Source organism: Equus caballus, chromosome 7 (genome assembly GCF_041296265.1).
Source record: "Equus caballus isolate H_3958 breed thoroughbred chromosome 7, TB-T2T, whole genome shotgun sequence".
Lineage (NCBI taxonomy): Eukaryota > Metazoa > Chordata > Mammalia > Perissodactyla > Equidae > Equus > Equus caballus.
Genome location: NC_091690.1, coordinates 46,617,947 through 46,635,652, shown reverse-complemented (window position 1 = coordinate 46,635,652; position 17,706 = coordinate 46,617,947). Strand labels below are relative to the sequence as shown.

The following is a 17,706-nucleotide window of genomic DNA, read 5'->3' as shown; positions in this document are numbered from 1 at the left end:
CCACTTTCTGGGCCTGACACAGGCAAGGGCCGAATGCCAAGGACGAGGGCCCCAGCTAGAGAAAGCCAGGAAGACCTCCTGGTGGAGGTGGATGAGGGCTGGTCTGGAGGACCTCAAGTTTCCCATCTGGAGCCCAGGGGTCCCAAGATCCTGTCCTGCTTGCGGGGCAGCAGGGCCAGAAGCTGGAGTTGATGGTTCCGGACCTGGGGGGCCTGTTTGGGGCCTCAGTTTCCTCCTCTGTAAGATGGGGGCAGAGCTGCAGCAGCCCAGGCACTGGGAGGGAGCAGAGGAGGTGCGCCAGGAACGGCTACCCTGGCAGAGAGGAGACCCCGGGGGGGCACCAAGTCACAGCCCGGCGGGCGCTCACCCAGCCCCTCGGGCCGCAGTCGGCCTGGCGCCCTCCGCCTGCGCATGTAGCAATATGCGTTTGAGGCCTGCCCGCTGCCCTGCTCCGCTCCGGACCCCCGATGGGCCCTAAACACACACTGGTCCCCCTTGGGCCCTTGGCCCTTGTGGGTCCCCCGGCCTGGCTTGCCCCCCACCCCCTGCACACACCCACACGAGGTGCTGTGTCGGGGAAGCTCTAGCCCTGAAATGCCGTCTCCTCCAGGGAGCCCTCCTGGACCACTCCCTGCGGGGGAATTCTCCAGCCCCTCACGCCTTTACGCCTCTGAGAGACAGTCCTGTTTATACCCTTTCTGCATGACCCGGGGCTCAGCTTCCTCATCTGTAAAGTGGGGGTGGTGTCGGCGGTCTCCTCAGAGGCCTGGGTCCTGACTGTGGTGGCCCTGGGGGCCAGGGCGAGTTGGGACCTCCTTCTGCAGGACACAGGACTCTGAGCAGAGCTCAGGGCAGGCGGGTGACCAGACCGTCAGAAGAGGTGGAGCGGAGGCGGACCTGGGAACAGTGGCCGGGTTGTCATGCCCCCATTTTACAGATGGGGAAATGGGGGCCCAGAGAGGCACAGTCACTTCCTGGGGGCGCACAGCCCTCTAATGGGAGAGCCGGGATTCACACCCACGTTTGGCAGAATCCCACAGGCTTGGGCGGGGAGGGTGGGCCTAGGGAGGCAGCGACTTGAGACTGAAATAGTCCCGCCCAATGCTGCCTTCCTACCCTCCTCCTTCCTTCCTTCCTTTCTTTTTCTACTTTCTTTCCTTTCCTCATTCCCTCCGTCCTTCCTCCTCTCCCTCCTCCTCTTTCCTTTCCTTTTCCTTCCTTCCTTCCTTTCTCTCTCTCTCCTCCTCCTTCCCTCCATCCCTTCTGTCCTTCTACCTCTGATTTAGCCCTTACCCCATCCTGGCCTGAACCACCATGCCCACCCCTGAACACAACTGAGTCAAAACTGTGCCTGTCACCCGCCCTCCAAAGGGAAGGAAGTAAAAATCCAAACCCAAACGAGCTTGAGAACAACAACGAAAAGAATTTATTGGTTCATATAACTGAAAAGTCTAAGGTATGTTGGCTTCAGGGACGGCTGGATCCAGGGGCTCAAACCGAGTAATCTCCCCCCCTCAACTAAGCTTGCCTCTGGGGAGCTTTACTCTCAGGACGAATGGCCTCTGCCACCCCTGTTTATGTTTTATCAGCCTAGAAACTCTAGAGGACAACGAGAAAGCCACTTAGCCACTGGCTGTAGCAAAAGCCCCAGGCTCCCTCTCGTTGGGCAGACTGGGGTCATGTGCCGTTTAGAAGCCAATCGCTGTGGCCAGAACGGATGGACTGTGCCCCCTGGCTGGGCCTGGGCCACCTGACCGCTCCTGGTGGTGGGAGTGGGATCTCAGTGGACAAAATGTGGAGGAGGAGACAGTTCATTCCACAAACGTTTACTGAGCATCTACTGTGTGCCTGGCCCTGTCCTAGGTGCTGAGGACACAGAGGTGAACCAGACAGAAAGCACCCTGCTCTCAGGCAGCCGGCACTCTAGGTAAGGCATGATTACAGCGATATCAGAAGGCTGCTGAGCTATGGAGAAATGAAAGCTGGAAAAAGGATAGAGGCGGCTGGAGGGGGAGGCTTCAAGAGGAGGTGGGACCTGAGCAAAGACTTGAGGCAGGAGTGAAAATACCTGGGGAAGGGTCTTCCAGGCAGAGGGAATAGCCTGTGCAAAGGCCCTGAGGCGGGGCTGGGGCTGGTGTGTTTGGAGAACAGCGACCGGGCCTGTGTGGCTGGAGGGAGGGAGTGAGGGGCAGCGTGGGAGTGAAGCGGTGGGGGTGGGTTGTGCAGGGCCTTGTGGGCCTCAGGAGGACTTTAGACTTTAACCTGAACGAGGGGGGAGCCGGGGATTCTGCGCGGAGGAGGGACGGGACCAGCCTGACTCAGGAGCTCAGGCGAAGAACAGATGTCAGACTGACGCAGAGGGATTTCACGCACAGAGGGCTGGACTCGGCCTCCGAAGCTGGGTCCCTGCTCCCACGCCTCCCTGCGGTTTGATTTGTTGCCTTTTCCCACGACCCGCGGGCAGCACCGGTGGGGAGGGGTGGGGGACCGGCGCCCGGGTTCCCTCCCAGGAGGCGAGGGGCCCGCAGAGCCCGCAGCCCCCGCCGCTCCAGGCTCCCTGGACAGGCTGCTGGGAATGTTTGCTTTAGCCGAGGGCACAGGGAGGCACGACCCGGCTTGGTTGGCGGAAGCGGGGTCACCCAGAGGCTGGCCGGGGACACCCGGAGACAGGGGCTGCCTCCCCCGAGAAGCCACAGGGGCCGGTCTGGCCGCGCTGGCCCCTGGCTCTGTCTGGGCCTCAGAGCCCCCGTCCAGCCCTAGGAAGGGCCTGTGGTCGGCGCGCTCAGAGCTGTCGGTGGAGGGGCCATGAGGACCCTTGGGGCTGGATTTCAGCCCAAGAGGGCTGGGCCGCCTCCCGTCTGGGCAGCTCCCGCAGCTTTCTCTCCTGGGCCGCCAAGAATTACAGGCAGGAGCAGGAGCCAAGCGTTAACTGTACCAGAAACAGGAAACCCCCTCACACTTTCCTAAGAATACGACATACACGTGCAGGAAAAAAAGGACAGTTTAGACCCTGCTTCACGTCCTATACAAAAAATTCAGGTCTAGGATTATGGACCTAAATGTAAAACCTAAAACTATAAGACGCCCAGGAGAAAACACACAAGGAAATCTGTGTGACCTCAGCTTAGGCAGAGACTACCTGGACATGTCTTCAAAAGTGTGACCCTCGAAAGAAAACGTTAATACATTGGACTTCATCACAATGAAAACTCGTGCTCTTCAGAGGACGTCAAGAGAAGGGAACGCTGAGCCTCAGACCAGGGGACGCCGTGCAGGTCTGTGCTGATACAGGACTTGCACGCAGCACGGAGGAAGCGCTGTCGGGATGCAGCCACGAGACTCAACGCCCATTCACGCTCAAAACTCGGAGCGAGGCGGGAGCGGAGGGAGCCGCGGGGCTCTGCTGCGAGGTGGCTGCCAAAGCCGCCACAGCGGGTATCAAGCGGAATTGTGACATAGTGGTGATGTCCCCGAGATTAGACCAGAAAAGGAATGGCCGCTATCAGCATTTCTCTGCAACATTGCACAAGAGGAAGGAGCCAGGGTGACAAAGAAAGAAAACACAGGGGTGGCCCCGGGGCCCAGTGATTGGGTTCGTGAGCTCTGCTTCGGCGGCCCAGGGTTTCACTGGTTCCGATCCCGGGTGCGGACATGGCACCGCTCGTCAGGCCACAGTGAGGTGACATGTCACATGCCACAACTAGAAGGACCCACAACTAAAATATACAACTATGTCCTGGGGGGCTTTGGGAAGAAGAAGAAAAAGCAAAAAAAAAAAAAGAAGATTGGCAACAGATGTTAGCTCAGGTGCCCATCTTTAAAAAAAAGATAATAGGAGATTGAAAGATTGAAATGCAATAAATAAGACCTTCCTCATTTGTGAATGGCACAATTACGTACGTAGCAGATGGAATAAGATCTACCAATAAACTAATAAATCTGAGTGAATTTAGCAAGGGCCATGCGCACAAGGTCAATATATAAAAGCAAAGGCTGTTTCTATCTACCAGCAGCTAAGGAGAGAAATGAGCGGAGCAAAGGGGAGAGTGGAGGCGAGCAGGGGGCCCAGGGGGCCTGGGGTGAAGGTCTGTGACAGTGGCCACGCCAAGCGCTGGGTAAACTGATGACAGGCACCTGCCTGGGTGCACCTCACGCTGCGCACAGCACAAGTCTCGCCCGCGGGGGCACAAGCAAGGCCGAGAAGCGAGACCGGCCCAGCCTCGGCAGGGATGTGTTGGGAAAATTAAGTAGGCCTGGGGAGGGGCTGTTTTAAGTCAAGGGGTCAGGGAAGACGTTTGAGTGAAGACCTGAAGGAGGCGAGGAGGGGGCCGTGTGGAGATATACGGGGGAGAGTACCAGGCAGAAAGTAACGGTCTGTGCAAAGGCCCTGGGGCGGGAGCTGGCCAGGACAGTGAGGCGGCCAGTGGGGCTGGAGGGAACACTGAGGGGGAGAGCGGGTGCAAGTAGGCAGGGAGGGGCAGGGCAGAGGGAGCACAGCCTGGTGGGTCACCGGGAGGACTCTGACTTCTGCTTTGTGTGAGGTGGGAGCCATGGAGGGTTCCTGAGCAGAGGAAGGACCTGACTCGGACACTCAAGGGCGCCCTCTGGCTGCTGCTGGGGGAACAGGCTGTAGGGGGTGAGAGCGGGAGCTGGAAGATGAGAGTAGAGGGCACTGCGCTGGTCCCAGGGGAGGTGACGGCCTCATGCAGGAGGATGGGGCCGTGGAGGAGGTGAGGGGCTGGTGGATTCCGGTTAGATGTTGGCTGTAGTGCCCACAGGGTTGCTGACGCGGGGGACGGGGGCACAGAGACAGAGGCTCCAAGTATTTGGACCTGAGCGTCTGGGCCTCTTGGAAGGAAACTGAGGCCCAGAGAGGTGGCGCGAGGGACCCGGGGTGCAGGCTGCGCAGCGGCAGTGGCGTGGCGACGGGAGAGCTCTGGCGCCGGCCTCCCCTCCACTCTGCTCTCAGGCCTCCGGCCTCTTGCAGAGCTCGGCCGGGGAGCCGTCCCCCCGACTCCGGGCCAGACGGATCACCGCCACCCCTCCCGCCCGGCTCCGGCCCCAGACCCCCCGGGCGTCCTCCTAGGAGCCCTGACGGCCCCGCCCCGCCTCGCCCGCGGCCTCCTCCCTGCCGGCCACCGGCGGCCTGGCTCCCGAGCAGCCCTGGCAGCGCCTGTGACCAGAGCCGCAGGCCCCCGACCCTCCCTGGGCCTCCCTTGTCCTGTGGCCTGTGTGCCCCCTCCTCCTGCCTCTCCCCCTCCTTCTTCTCCTTCTCCTCCCCCTCTTCTCCTCTTCCTCCTCCTCCCCCTCCTCCCCTCCGCTTCTCCACTTCCTCCCCCTTCCCCTCCCCCTTCCCCTCCCCCCCACCCCCACCGGCTGTCTGAGTATCTCCAGCCGCCTCCTGCCTCTCCATGTCAAAGGCCACAGTGGAGTCTCCTTGACTGCTGTGCTCTTTACTGGGAACCCTCCGGACCTGCTCCTGCCCCTGGGGAGACAGGGACCGCTACCTCAAAGCTGGCGCTCTGGAGGCCTCTCTGGCCCCTGCATCCCCCGCTGGCCGGCCGTGTGGGAGGAATGGGTGTTCCGTGTTGCTGCTCCCACTTACAGGTGGGGAGGCTGGCGCTCAGAGAGGGGATGCTGCGTGCCCAGGGCTGCACCCCCAGAAAGTAGCAGAGCCAGGACGCGACCCCCGGCCGCTCTGCTCCTCTGTCCCTCGTGAGAGCCACAGACGAGGCCTGGCCTTCCGGAGCCCTCTATCCGGGAGAGAGAGACAGGAAATAGCAAATGAGCGAGAACATACCACTCGGTGACAAGGGTGAGGAAGATCTCAGAGGGCGGCTGGGGTGGGGGGCTTGGGTGGCGGTCCCCAAGACCCCCCTTGGGGTGCATGATTCACTAGGACTCACAGACCGCAGAAAAGCTGTTCTACTCGTGATTACGGTTTATCACAGGGGAAGGATACAGATTAAAGTCAGCAAAGAGCAAAAGCTCGAGGAGCGGGACCCGGCAAGGCCAGGCGCCAGCTTCCAGTGTCCGCCCTTGGAGTCAGCGGACAGCCGTGAATTCTCCACGTGGACTGTCGCCAAGCAGGGACACCCGCCTGAGCCCTGGGGCCCAGCGTTTTACGGGGAGGTGGGCGCGTAGGCGTGGCTGACCAGCGTGCGGCTGGCCCGGGCTGCAGCCCCTGCAGAGGTCCCGCTGATTCTGAACGGGGGCCCAGGCCCAGCGGAATCTCACAGGAGCCCAGGGCGTCCGTCCCGGCTGAGGTCCAGGGTGCAGATTCTCACAGGCAGGACGTCCCGGGGGCAAGCAGGTGACATCCTAGGAGTAGGGCCGGGCCTGCAGATGGGCCTTTCTTGGGAACGTGCGGGATCAGGGCCCCCTGGGCTGCTGAGCTGACTCGACCGTACAGGCCTCAGTGTTGTGCTGGGCCAGGAATGCATCTTCAAAGAGCTCGTGTTGAAGCCGAGGCCTGCAGGAGGGGTTTCCTTCCCTGACTGAGGCTTCCAGTGAGACCGCAGCCCCAGCTGACACCCGCCGGCAGCCTGTGAGAGACCCTGAAGGGGGAGCCGTGCAGATGTCTGGAGACAGAGAATTCCGGGCAGAGGGAACGGCAGGTGCAAAGGCCCTGAGGTGGGACTGAGCTTCCAAGAAGAGACGTGAGGTGGGCACAGCCAGCCCTGAGGGAAGGAGGCGGGATCAGAAGGGCATCTGGAGCCAGGTCGGAGGCCTCACAGACGGCATGGCAGACAGATAGGGGTCCGGGAGGGCACCCCTCTGGGGGTGAAGAACTGAGCAGGTCAGGGTGCCATACACTAAGAAGGCGAAAATCAGTGGACAGACACCAAGGTGGCCCCACGGTTCCTGCCTCCTGGCATTCACACCGTGTCCCTCCCTTGTCCTGGAGCGCGGGCAGCACCTTGAGACTCACTTCTAACTACAGAATAAGACACAGATGACTGGGCCACGCTTCCAAGACCGGCTTCCAAATGACCGAGGCTTCCGTCTCGCTCTCACCAGCTCCAATGACGCCAGTGGCTGCCCTGTGAGCTGCCCCGGGGGGGCCCGCTCAGCCGGGAGCTGAAGCATCTCCTCAGCCAGGGGGCTGAGTCCTGCCAACTGCTCAGGCTGACTGTGGGGTGGAGCCTCCCCTCTCGAGCCCTCGGATGACACTGCAGCCCCCAAGACACCCGGCTGGCAGCCTGTGAGGGGCCCTGGAGCAGAAGTGACCTGCCAGTGACCTGCCCCAGGTCAGGAGGGGTGTCAGGAGTCACAGAGTTTGCCACGTTAAAGAGAATCATAATGGACGTCTGCCTGGGGCTGGCTTCCCCCCAGTGCAGAGCCTGAGACAAGGGTTGAGAGCAGCTGCTTCACTAGATGAGGATTCAAGAAAGCATCTGTAGAGAAGGCAGGAAGTGAGCTGGGGATGGCTGGGCAGCAGATACTGAGCTGTGGGCGCCTGGGCTCAGCCCCTCTGGAGCCCCCAGAGTTACCCCATATGAGGGGGTGGGGCTGGCTGAGAGTGATGGAGGGCTATTCCCAGGGATCTCAGCGCCCTTGGACTGTGGCCCCGTGGCCACGGAGCCCAAGGTGCAGCGGCACGTGGGGCCACAGCAAGGGCCGAGCGCACAGGTGTGCTTCCCCTTTGCCTCAGGCCCGGGAGCGCCTCAGCGTGGCACCGAGACTGGTCTTGTCTGCGTGTAAAATGTTGCTATTTTATTCCTCGTGGGCATTTTGCATTAATTTTGATTTCTTTAAAACGCTGTGTTAGAATAACATCTATCTTGACTCCTGAGTTCTTTGGTGCCCCCTTAAACCTCGTTCTGCCAGGTGGTGGCTCCCTCCTTGTGTGCCTGCAGCCGGGGGCCCACCGTGGGAGGCCAGTACGCGGGGCACGGCTCATGGTGACTGTCGCCGGTCAGAGCCCAGGCCTGGGACAGCGGGCACGTCACCCTGCGCCTGCCACATCCGTGCATCCCAGGTGACTGCAGAGGGAGAAGGAAACAGCCACTGTCGGCACCGGCTCTCAAGCCCCCACCGGAAGCCACACATGTCACACCCTCTCCCGTTTTTCCAGCCAAAACCAGTCACACCGCCACCCGCGTGGGCAGGCACCACCTCCTCCCTCGCGCCTGACAGGAGAGAGCGTCCCGGGTGGCGACCCCAGTGGCCCCGTGGCAGCCCGGCCAGGTTGAGCGGGGGAGCTGGGTTTCTGGACCGAGGCGGGAGGGCCGGGTGGAGACGGGAAGGTCCCAGGCTTTAGGGCACAATTAGTGTTGACTCCCTGGGGGTTCCCCCCTGCCCCTGTCCCAGCTTCCTGCCACCTGACAGCCCCCCCCCGGGCTGGGCGTCCAGCCTCAGTCCTGTCCTAACGTCCTGCCTGGGATTTCTCTTGTTTTAAATGTGACGAAATATGCATAATGTAGAATTTACCGCCTTCACCATTTTTAAGCATCCAGTTATTGGCATTAAGTGCACTCACACTGTTGGGCAACCAGCCCCACCGTCCGTCTCTAGAAATGTCTCGTCTTGTCTTCCCAAACTGGAGCTCTGACCCCATAAACACTCACTTCCTTGCCGCCTGCCCCCACCCCAGCCCTGGGAACCACCGTCCACTTCCCGTCTCTGTGAACTTGACTCCAGGGACCTCCCATGAGCGGGATCCTGCAGCATCTGTCCTGTTGTGACCCGATTATTTCCCTCGGCGTAATGTCCTCCAGGTCCGTCCGCGTTGGAGCAGGTGTCAGCATTTCCCTCCTTCTCAATTTTAAGTGGTAAAAAACACGTGATCTAAAACTCACCGTCATGACCGTTTTTGGGCGTGCAGTTCGGTTAAGTGTGTTTACATTGTTGTGCAATCCACCTCCAGAATTTTTCTTCTTGCAAAACTGAAACTGTGCCCACAGAGACAGCGGCTCCCACCCCTCCCGGCCCCGGGCAGCAGCCAACGCCGCTGCGCTTTCCGTTTCTAGAGTTTGACTACCTCAGTCGCCTCATTTAAGTGGGTCACGCAGTGTTTTTGTCGTTTGGTGACTGGCTTGTTTCACCGCGCATGGTGTCGTCAGGGTCCTTCCACGTGGTGGCAGGTGTCAGAACATCCCTCCTTTTTGACACTGAGTCATAGTCCACTGTGTGGATGGACCACATTTGTCTACTCATCTGTCCATCGGCCGACACCTGAGTTGCTACCCCTTTTTGGCTGCTGCCAGGATGGTGTGTGAATATCCTTCAGGATGCGTCGCAGCTCTTTTGGGGGCAAGCCCAGCAGGGCTGCTGATCGAGTTTAATTTTACCAGGAACTGACTGCTGTCTCCATGGCGGCCACGCCCTTTGCACTCCCACCAGCAGCACACGAGCGTCCCAATTTCTCCACGTCCTCGCCAACACTCGTGATGTGGTTTTTTCTCTTCGTAGGAGCCATTCTAATAAATGTGAGATGGTGTCTCATTGTGCTCCTGATTCGAATTTCCCTGAAGATCAGGGATGTCAATCGAGTATCTTTTCACGCGCTTGTGGGCCATCGTCTGGGGATCTCACGACTCTGTTCTGAAGGAGGCTCAGGCCGTGGGCGCCAGCCTCCTTGCCCGTGGCGGGGCCACCGAGGGCCCCAGGGCTGGCTGCTCAAGCCAGGCAGGAGCTGGTGCCCGAGGCAGGTGTGGCGGCGCTGTATCCCACGTCCACAAAGGGGTCGCCACTGAGCTTCTCACTCGGCACTGAGACACACGCCAGGGGCCCAGGGAAACCCCGGTGATGCCCTCATCCCAGATACAGGCGCCAACGGGAGACGCTGTCAGAGGAGCCCTTCCTCGGAGCACCCGGGAGGACGGCGCTGGCTGCCATCGCCTGGTCCCTGGCTTTTCGAGTCCCAGCCGGCGCTGGCGGGGTGATGCCACTGTGCCCCACACTCTTCCTTCAATCAGCTTGCTTTTCCTTTTTAAAATTCATAAGCGAGGGGCCAGCCCGGTGGCGCAGTGGGTAAGTTCGCACGTTCCGGTTCTCAGGGCCCGGGATTCACCAGTTCGGATTCCGGGTGCGGACATGGCACCACTTGGCAAAAGCTATGCTGTGGGAGGTGTCCCGCGTAGAAAGTAGAGGAAGATAGGCACGGATGTTAGCTCAGAGCCCATCTTCCTCAGCAAAAAAGAGGAGGATTGGTAGTAGTTAGCTCAGGGCTAATCTTCCTCAAAAAAAAAAAAAATTCATAAGCAAATTTGTTTTGAAAGGACCCTTTGTACCACTGCCACCAAAGGAAACCAGGGCCATTTCCCAAGTGGACGGCACAGAGGAAAGCACTGCGTGGCGGTAGGGGCACGGTGGCGGCGAGTGGGTCACACAGCAGGGCGGCACATTGGCGGGGTCACATCGGCGGGATCACATTGGCGGGGTCACATTGGCGGTGGCACGGCGGCAAGGCGCTGAGGTAGGCCCCGCCCAGGACCCTGCGAGCCGCCCCACCTAGTCCAGCCATGGAGCAAAGAGACTGCTCTTGGTGTTAAAAAAGAAACAAAAAAAGACAAAAAGGAAAATAAATAAAATGGAGAGAGATCACCGGGGTATTTAAAGGTGTTAAGGACACAGCGCAATGAACTCAGACTTTCACCTTCACTCACGCAGCCATCATTGAGCGCCAGCTGTGTCCCAGGCACTGTTGAAGGCAAGGGCCACTGGAGGGGGCAGACGACGGTGAGGACGCTGCACACTGACTGCACGGGGCTCAGTGCTTTGGAAAGAAGAAACGGCACAGCAGGTGACAGGGTCCTGGGGGTGGCTGCACTCTCAGAGAGGGGTCAGAGGAGGTCTCAGTTCAAGACTTGAAGGAGGTGAGGGGGGCTGGCCCGGTGGCGCAGCAGTTAAGTGCGCACCTTGTGCTTCGGCAGCCCAGGGTTCACCAGTTCGGATCCCGGGTGCGGACATGGCACGACTTGTCAAGCCATGCTGTAGTAGGCGTCCCACATATAAAATGGAGGAAGATGGGCACGGATGTTAGCTCAGGGCCAGTCTTCCTCAGCAAAAAGAGGAGGATTGGCAGCAGTTAGCTCAGGGCTAATCTTCCAAAAGGAAATAAGAGGAGGTGAAGGGGGCAATGTGTGGTGTCTGGGGGAGGAAGGATAGTGCAGGCAGAGGGAACAGCCTGTGCAAAGGCCCTGAGGCAGGAATGTGCCTGGAGGGTTTGAGGAACACCGACCAGGCCCAGGTCGCTGCAGGAGGCTAGCAAGGCAGAGATGGGCGGTGGAGCAGGGGGGGCCCGGCAGAGAGCAGGGCCAAGGACTTGGGCTCTTTGCTCTGAGTGAGGTGGGAGGCACGGAGGGTTCTGAGCAGAGGAGGGACGCCATATGACTCGGGCTCTCACGGCGACCTCTGGCCGCTGTGGGGAAACAGACTGTGGAGGGCGAGGGTGGGAGCCAGGGTGCTGGGCGGAGGCGGCTGCACCATTCAGGCCAGCGCTGAGGGGCTGGACCTGGAGTCTCGCAGGGTCCGCACGCCCACCCCCGGGGTCCAGGAGGCTCCCCAGCACTGCCTGTATTTACGTGACCCCAAGCCATCCCTCCCTACTCTAGCCTCAGTTTCCCCACCTGCAGACCAACCTGTGGGCTTTCCTCACGCCTGATTGTGAGCAGCCAACTTCAGGCTCGGGTCTGCGGGGGGAGGTCTGCCCACTCCATGGGCTGGGGGCGGCCGTGCAGGGTCCCAGGCCCAGGCACCCCGAGATGAGAGGGCAGGCGGGAAGCCACAGGGCTGAGGTCGTCCCAGCCAGCTTCACACCTCGCGGGTGTTAGCTATTCTCCTGTCACCTCTGCTGCACACGGTCTCAATCATTCTCTCTGCGGCCTCGCCTCCAACTCCTCTCCCCCCGCTCGCCTGGCTGCAGCCTCATAAGCCCCCTTGCTCTCCACACCAGGCACACTCCAGTCTCAGGGCCTTTGCACAGGCTGTTCTCTCTGTCTGGAACGCCCTTCCCCAGATGTCCTCATGGCTCCTCCCTCAGGTCTTTCCTCAGTGAGCCCTTCCTCGCCCACCCTGTTCAATTCAGCAACCTCCCAGCTCCCCTCCTCCTTCGTTAACCTGCTTAATTTCCCCATTCCTATGTTCTCCATTCTGTTCTCTTTATCGAGTTCACAGTCTTCTCCCCGGCTGGAATATCAGGCCCACGGGCAGACGTTTTGGTTGGGCTTGTTCACACCTGCCCTCCCCAGCGCCTAGAACAGCCCCTGGCATGCAGTGTTTGTTGAGTGAATGCATGATGATCAGATCTGTAAAAGGAGGAGAGTAACCTCTGTGTCACCTTAGGGCAGTGGAAAGATGAACTGAAGGGCGACCTATGAGCCACAAAGCAAAGGCTGTGACAGGAGAGATGCCCAGGGTGGCGTGGGGGACACTGCCACGACCCGCTCAGGATTTTTTAAAATCGAGGTGAGAGTCACAATGACATAAAATCAACCATTTGAACATGAACAGTCCAGTGGCATCCAGCACATCCGCAGCGTGCGCGGCCACCACCTCCGATCGCGGTGTCGCCTGTTCCAGAGCCTGGTTCCCTTTTGTGGCCCAATCGGGCTCCACGATGCGGATGGAGCACGTTGCATGGGTCCCGTCACTGTGGGTGGACACTGTGAACTTGGGGCCCCGAGCATCCGTTGAGGCCCTGTGCTCGGCCTGCCTGGCATCTGTGCGAAGGGGACCTGCCAGCTCACAGGGTGACACTATGCTCAACTTCCTGAGCAGCCGCCTCCCACCGCTGACGGCGGGGCACCCACTCCTGCAGTGCTGGGCCGCAGTGTTCTGGCCAAAGCCCCGGTCTCCTGGAACCTGTCACTTCCACCGGCGGTGGGGGGGGCGGGGGGCCGGTCACGACCTCCAGCGCCATGGCCCGGGGGCCCAGATGGAGACACCGAGGCACAGGGCCAGGTCCACCTGGCCCATGCCCACTGGGCACGGTCAGCCCCGCCCGCCGCTCCCCAGAGCCCTTGCAGAATGGGGAAGAGGCCTAGACCTTCAAGAAAGGCGGAAATGCCCGTGTGTCCTGGGGTTCCCGCTGGGACCGTGCAGCTTCCTGGGGCCTACCCGGCACCCCCGCCCACAGCTGCCCCGCCGCGTCCCAGCCGGGCCCCTCCGGCCTCCACCAGCGCGTCTCCCGGCGCCTCCCAGTGCTGCCTCTCCCTGCAGCTCCTGGAGCCTGGAAACAGTTTCAAATTTCAAAACCAGTTTCCATGGGGCGCAGGTTCTCCTTCTCAGGCCCCCGCGAGCCGCTTTAACTGACTTTATTCCTTCCGTTTGTAACAGTCCCTAAGGCACACCCAGGAGCCGCCAAGACCTGGGGCGTGGCCCCGCTCCCTCCCCCACCTCCCCGAAATCTGTGGGGGTTTTGGCTGAGGAAGATTGGCCCTGAGCTAACATCTGTTGCCAGTCTACTTTTTTTCTTTTCTCCTCCAAGCCCCCGAGTGCATAGTTATGCATCCTAGTTGTAAGTCCTTCTAGTTCTTCTATGTGGCGCGCAGCCTCAGCTTGACAGGCGGTGTGTGGGTCCACGTCTAGGATCCGAACTGGTGAACCCTGGGCTGCCGAGGCAGGGCGTGCGAACTTAACCATGACACCGCCAGTCGGGCCCAGAATTCAGCTTCTTACTCCCTCGCTCATTTATTTATTTTTTTTTTAAGTTTTCTCACATCTATTTGTATCCTGAAACCTTATCTAGTTTCATTTTCTCTATGTCTGAGCTTTATGACACGAGGTGGCTTTTGCATGAGGCTTTGGGGACATCTTTTCTGCTCCACATTTTACTACCCTCAAGTCACCACGTCATACACTTTAAATATATTATAATTTCATTTGTCAATTACATCTCATAAAGCTGGAAAAAATTCTACTATGAAATTCATGAAGCAAATTAAGATTTTTGCACTTCACTCAATTTTTAAAAGTAAGAAAGGAGTGTGTTGCCGAGATCCACTCATCTCATCGCACATCTGTGGGGTCTTTTTCATGGCTGTGTAATATTCCAACCCCTTTGTCCAGTTGCTGCTGAGGAAGCATTAAGCTTCCGTGAAAGTCTCCTCATCGTGTTAACATGCTGCCTGAAGCTTTAAGCAGCTGGCCCCTCTGTTCCCCCCACTTCCCCAAATCTTGGGGATCACTGGGGGGGTGAAACTGGCGACACTCTGGGGTCCAGCTCCCCGAGAGAAGCTCTCTCTGCCCCAGGGCCACCCCTGCCCCGCTGTCTCCACGGCTGCTTATAAACCGGCTATTTATAGCCCCACCCCCACCCCGCCCACGTCACCTGCCCCGGCTGGTGCCACAGCAGCTCAGCGCTCATGGGAAGGGGAAGTGGTTGCTAGGAGCTGGGTTTGTTTGGGGTTCGGGGTGCCCCTGCTGTTCCATGAAGGCCTGCATTTCTTAGAAGCTGAGAACACCGGGGTGACAGCTCAACCCACTCTTGCCACCGCAGCTGGTGGTGGAGGACGGCGGTGGAGGAGCGGGCCTGGCAGCTGGGTGCACCGCCCCTCCTCGCCTCCTCGCCCCTCGCCTCTGCCGCTGCGGCTGCCTCCTCCACGTCCTCGGTGCCCCCACAAGGGATGTGCTGCCCCCAACACCCCAGCCACAGCCCCAGGAGGCGGAGAGGCCCGGGCGCCCCACCGCCGTCCCTGGGCCAAGGCCCCAGACAGCTCGCTTCTATATTTGGGAGTTTGCTGAGGATGCCAGGAGCTGGATGCACGTGGTAGCGGGCAGCGGGCGGGGGCTGAGCGGCGGCCAGGTGGCCTCGGGCCGAGCCCAGGTGTCAAGTGAGCAGGAGACGCAGCCGCTGCGGGGACCCCCCCACCCCCCGCCCCGGGCTTCCTGGCGGGGCAGCTGTCTGGGCTCACAATGGCTGAGCCGCCCTCCTGGAGCCTCATGGCGGGCTGGCCGCCCTTCCTCTGCCATTGTCTCCAGGCAGGGGCTTCCTGTCCTGCCCCTCCACCCGAGACCCCATCTGACCCCGCCTCAGGCTGCGCCCGTGCCGGTTCCGGGCGCTGATTGGTGGCACAAGAAGCCGGGGGCAGGACGTGGCGGCCCCTCACGTGCCCTCTGCCAGCCGCGCCCCTGCGGTTCCATCCTCCCCATGACCCTCACCTGCGCTGGCGAGGTTCCAGCCAGTTCACAGATGGGGAAACCGAGGCCCAGAGAGGCCACATCACCCGCCCAAGACCACGTGGTCCTGAAGGGGAAAGATCGGGTTTGCCCAGGGCCCCTGTGTGAGATGGGAGCGTTTCACGGCGCCGTGCCTCGGTCTCCCCATCTGTCAAGTGGAAATCACAGCACGTGCCTCCCACGGCTGCGGAGAAGATGAGTGAGTTGGGCCGTGTGAGGCGCCTGGAAGAGGCCAGGCATACAGTAGGTGCCCACTGAGCGCTCCCGTGCGCCAGGAGGATGTGTTACTGCTGCAGCTATAATAACAAGATAATCACGTAATATGGTAGAGAACACTGTTACTATTATTGGCTGAGCAATCCTGGCTCAGCCACGTCCCAGCGGAGGAGCCCGGGGCCGACGGCCCGCGGCCCACTGCGGGTTTCACACCTGGCGAATGGGGCCCGTGTCCTGCCACACACCGTGTGCACAGAGGTCAGGAGGCTCTCCAGGGGCTGCCAAATAGGTCAGCGGGGCGGGAGCTTTGGGGCAGAGGGAAGGAGGAGGAGCAGTGTGGACACCCCGGGGGGGCCCGGCGGGAAGCCTGAAGGGGGCTGCCTTCGGAGGGCAGTGAGGGGGGTCGGGGGGTGTTACAAATTACAGAGCCCTACTGGGCGCAGGCTCGGTGCCAGAGACACAAACAGAGCCAGTCGTGCCCCGCTGACCGTCTAGTGGGGTGGGGGGCAGACAGCAGACGGGAAGCAGGGGAGCCCGCGGTGGGGGGATGAAGGGCTGCAGGAGCCGAGAAGGCAGGGAGCAGCCGGGGGTGCCGAGGAAGGGGCTACGCTGTCAACACGGAGGGGGGTCAGGGGACGTTTGGGCAAGAACCTGAGGGAGAGGAAGCATGGAACCCTGAGGTTATCTGGAGAAAGAGAGCTTCAGGCAGAGGCCACAGCCCGTGCAAAGGCCCTGAGGTCAGACGGTGCCTGGTGTTTTCCACAAGGAAAGCTGTAGCCAAGTGACCGAGGGGGACAGCAGGATGAAATGTGGGCAGCATGGTGACAGGCAGAGTATGCAGGGCCTTGTGGGCCTCAGGAGGACTTGGGTTTTTCCTCTGAGTGGGAGCCATGGAGGGTTCTTGAGCAGAGGAGGGACGGGACCAATCCAGGCATTCCCATGTGCCCTCGGGCCACTGGGAGGGGAACAGAATGTGGGGGTCAGGAGCTAGGGCACCAAGGCCAGAGATGATGGCGTCAGCCCAGGGCGGGGGCCGATGAGGAGAAGTGGGAGGATTCTGGGTCTATTTGAAGGCAGAGCCACAGGACTTGCTGACTGGCCACATTATGGCGGTGGCGGCGGTGGGGATGTCCCTCTTCACGCCTTCCCCAAGCTGCGGCAAACATCTTGAAACCTTTTCTCCCAGGTTGTCCCGTTCCTTCCTCACCTTGTTTGGTGAGGCCCTCCCCAGACAGAAGAACTGCGTCCGGGGAGAGTAGACTGGCTCCCAGGCCCAAGGCATCCTGGGAAGGAGGAAGGAGAAGAACCCATGAGGCCGAGGGCGGCTGTGCCTCCGCCTCCCCTCCCCCAGGCTGGAACCCCCACCCCAGCTGCTCCGGGCACCAGCTCCCAGCCTGCGGGGCTGTGGGGAGAGGACCGCCAGCCTGGGGTTTCCAGCTTTCTGGGAAAAAAGTCAACATCCACTATGGATCTGGTCTGGCCCCCTCCCGTGTCCACTGTCCTCCCCCAGGTCCCCCGACCCTGGTAGGACCCCTCCCCACCCATGTCCAGGGCGGAGGGAGGGTCACAGTGGGCGGGCAGGGGTTAATTCCTGGAGCCGGCGTGCTCCTCCCACCTCTGGACGATCTGTCTCTGTCCTCAGCCATTGGTGACCTTTTTTTTCCATGACCACAATCTTCCCCCTTTGAACTATTATGTGCTAAATATATATTTTTTTTAATTTTCTACACTTGTGCAGCCTTGAATCCATTCATTTAAAAGGAAAAGTTTATATTAATGTCCTAATGGGAAAACCCTGCTCGTTGCCCCAAACAGCCTGTGAATTTCAAAAGAAAAAGTAACACAAGGAAGGTGAAACTGTGGATTTTAGCTGGATAAACCCGGGGCCACCAAATGCTAAACGCCTTAGCTCCCTGGAGAGCCTTTCTCCGGGCCCTGGGGACAGGCTGCCTGCCTGCGGATCTCCTCTTTGCCACTTGGTCGCTGTGCCTCAGTTTCCCCCTCTGTGAGACAGGAATCCCAGGTGCACCTGCATCGTGGGTGTTTTGCAGAGTAAATGAATCAAAAGAGATAAACAGATAATTCTAGGAGAATCAGGCCTGGCTCAGATTACCCGCTTTTAAAATGCAAGTTTTTTTTTTTTAATTTATTAGATGGCCCGGGAGACCGGCCATGTGACTTCTTCCAGAAGGAAACAGCTCTGCTCTCATGTGATTCTCTGTTGATTTACGATGTGTCCTGAGCTCCCGAAATACGAATTTCTCACCAGGGGAACGCTGGCCAGGAGAGCCCCGCTGAGGGGGGATGGGGGAAGGCCTGGGGACGGGAAGGGCCCCTTGGCGCTCTCTCCGCTCCTATTTGGACCCG

At 60.1% G+C, this 17,706-nt stretch overlaps 2 long non-coding RNA genes across 3 annotated transcripts; one reads left to right on the top strand and one right to left on the bottom strand.

The window, feature by feature from the left end:
* Positions 1-1,726: 1,726 nt before the first annotated feature.
* Positions 1,727-17,067, top strand: LOC111774273 (uncharacterized). Of its 2 annotated transcripts, none has more exons than XR_002809186.2 (4): positions 1,727-1,927; positions 9,415-9,975; positions 10,615-10,747; positions 12,289-13,872. It is a non-coding gene; the product is annotated as an uncharacterized lncRNA (long non-coding RNA). The 2 variants fall into 2 exon arrangements; XR_011440922.1 differs by lacking the exon at positions 12,289-13,872 and adding an exon at positions 16,526-17,067 and having other exon boundaries at positions 1,753-1,927.
* LOC111774272 (uncharacterized) lies at positions 5,927-8,994 on the bottom strand. Its single transcript, XR_002809185.2, has 2 exons — positions 8,802-8,994; positions 5,927-7,985 (listed from the first exon to the last, which is right to left on the bottom strand). It is a non-coding gene; the product is annotated as an uncharacterized lncRNA (long non-coding RNA).
* Positions 17,068-17,706: the final 639 nt, after the last annotated feature.